At 49.6% G+C, this 2356-nt stretch overlaps 5 non-coding genes across 5 annotated transcripts; all 5 read left to right on the top strand.

Annotated features, from left to right (window-relative positions):
• The first annotated feature begins 298 nt into the window (after positions 1–298).
• On the top strand, positions 299–417 carry LOC124890590. Its single transcript, XR_007049233.1, has one exon. It is a non-coding gene; the product is annotated as a 5S ribosomal RNA (ribosomal RNA).
• A 175-nt stretch (positions 418–592) lies between these two features.
• LOC124890592 lies at positions 593–711 on the top strand. The gene has a single exon (XR_007049235.1). It is a non-coding gene; the product is annotated as a 5S ribosomal RNA (ribosomal RNA).
• Positions 712–1149: 438 nt separating this feature from the next.
• Positions 1150–1268, top strand: LOC124890594. The gene has a single exon (XR_007049237.1). It is a non-coding gene; the product is annotated as a 5S ribosomal RNA (ribosomal RNA).
• Positions 1269–1702: 434 nt separating this feature from the next.
• Positions 1703–1821, top strand: LOC124890591. The gene has a single exon (XR_007049234.1). It is a non-coding gene; the product is annotated as a 5S ribosomal RNA (ribosomal RNA).
• A 176-nt stretch (positions 1822–1997) lies between these two features.
• On the top strand, positions 1998–2116 carry LOC124890593. Its single transcript, XR_007049236.1, has one exon. It is a non-coding gene; the product is annotated as a 5S ribosomal RNA (ribosomal RNA).
• The last annotated feature ends 240 nt before the right edge of the window (positions 2117–2356 follow it).

Here is a 2356-nt window from a genome sequence, read left to right on the forward strand (position 1 = left end):
TACTAGGATGGGTGACCCCCTGGGAAGTCCTCGTGTTGCATCCCATCCTTTTTTTTCCTTTAAAATTCGGTTTAATTTTGCCGGTTCGATCGGCGAATCTTTTTGTTTTTCCTCTTGGCGAAAACGAGAAAGGTGGCATGGCGTAGGGGCGCGTGTGGGGGGTATGACGGGCGGCGGAGGAGAAAGAGGCATAATAGAATTTGGAGTGCTGGGAATGACGGATGCGATCATACAAGCACTAATGCACCGGATCCCACCGGAACTCCGAAGTTAAGCGTGCTTGAGAGATAACAATGATGGATGCGATCATACCAGCACTAACGCACCGGATCCCATCTGCACTCCGAAGTTAAGCGTGCTTGGGCGAGCGTAGTACTAGGATGGGTGACCCCCTGGGAAGTCCTCGTGTTGCATCCCATCCTTTTTTTTCCTTTAAAATTCCGTTTAATTTTGCCGGTTCGATCGGCAAATCTTTTAATTTTTCCTCTTGGCGGAAACAAGAAAGGGGGCGAAGCGCGGAGGCCCGCTTGCGGGGTGTGACGGGCGGCACAGGAGAAAGAGGCATAATAGAATTTGGAGTGCTGGGAAAGATGAATGCGATCATACCAGCACTAACGCACCGGATCCCATCTGAACTCCGAAGTTAAGCGTGCTTCGGCGAGAGTTGTACTAGGATGGGTGACCCCCTAGGAAGTCCTCGTGTTGCATCACTTCTTTTTTTTTTCCTTTAAAATAAGGTTTCATTTTGCCGGTTCGATCGACGAATCTTTTTATTTTTCCTCTTGGCGGAAACGAGAACGGGGGCAAGGCGCAGGGGCGCGTGTGCGGGGTGTGATGGGCGGTGCAGGAGAAAGATGCATAGTAGAATTTGGAGTGATGGGAATGACGGATGCGATCATACTAGAAATAACGCACCGGATCCCATCAGACCTCCAAAGTTAGCGTGCTTGGGCGAGAGTAGTGTTGCATCCCTTCCTTTCTTTTTTCCTTTAAAATTCGGTTTAATTTTGCCCGTTCGATCGACGAATCTTTTTGTTTTTCCTCTTGGCGGAAACAAGTAAGGGGGCAAGGCGCAGGGGCGCGCGTGCGGGGTGTGACGGGCGGCGGAGGAGAAAGAGGCATAATAGAATTTGGAGTGCTGGGAATGATGGATGCGATCATACCAGCACTAACGTACCGAATCCCATCTGAACTCCGAAGTTAAGCGTGCCTGGGGGAGAGTTATACTAGGATGGGTGACCCCCTGGGAAGTCCTCGTGTTGCATCACTTCTTTTTTTTTATCCTTTAAAATACGATTTCATTTTGCCGGTATGATCGACGAATCTTTTTATTTTTCCTCTTGGCGGAAACGAGAACGGGGGCAAGGCGCAGGGGCGCGTGTGCGGGGTGTGACGGGCGGCGCAGGAGAAAGAAGCATAATAGAATTTGGAGTGCTGGGAATGACGGATGCGATCATACCAGCACTAACGCACCGGATCCCATCAGACTTCCAAAGTTAGCGTGCTTGGGCGAGAGTAGCGTTGCATCCCTTTTTTTTTCCATTAAAATTCGGTTTAATTTTGCCCGTTCGATCGACGAATCTTTTTGTTTTTCTTCTTGGCGGAAACGAGAAAGGGGGCAAAGCGCAGGTGCGCGCGTGCGGTGTGTGACTTGCGGCGCAGGAGAAAGAGGCATAATAGAATTTGGAGTGCTGGAAATGACGTATGCGATCATACCAACACTAACGAACCGGATCCCATCAGAACTCCGAAGTTAATCGTGCTTGGGCGAGAGTAGTACTAGTATGGGTGACCCCCTGGGAAGTCCTCGTGTTGCATCCCTTTCTTTTTTTTTTCCTTTAAAATTCAGTTTAATTTTACCGGTTTGATCGGCGAATCTTTTGTTTTTCCTCTTGGCGGAAACGAGAAAGGGGGCAAGGCGAAGGGGCGCGCGTGCGGTATATGACTGGCGGCGCAGGAGAAAGAGGAATAATAGCATTTTGAGTGCTGGGAATGACGTATGTGATCATACCAGCACTAACACACCGGATCCAATCAGAACTCCGAAGTTAAGCGTGCTTGTGCGAGAGTTGTACTAGGATGGGTGACCCCCTGGGAAGTCCTCCTGTTGCATCCTTTCTTTTTTTTCTTCCTTTAAAATTCGGTTTAATTTTGCAGGTTCGATCGGCGAAACTTTTTGTTTTTCCTCTTGGCTGAAACGAGAAAGGGGGCAAAGCGCAGGGGCGCGCATGCGGTGTGTGACGCGCGGCGCAGGAGAAAGAGGCATAATAGAATTTGGAGTGCTGGGAAAGATGAATGCGATCATACCAGCACTAACGCACCGGATCCCATCTGAACTCCGAAGTTAAGCGTGCTT

Source organism: Capsicum annuum, unplaced genomic scaffold, assembly GCF_002878395.1.
Source record: "Capsicum annuum cultivar UCD-10X-F1 unplaced genomic scaffold, UCD10Xv1.1 ctg20553, whole genome shotgun sequence".
NCBI classification, from domain to species: domain Eukaryota; kingdom Viridiplantae; phylum Streptophyta; class Magnoliopsida; order Solanales; family Solanaceae; genus Capsicum; species Capsicum annuum.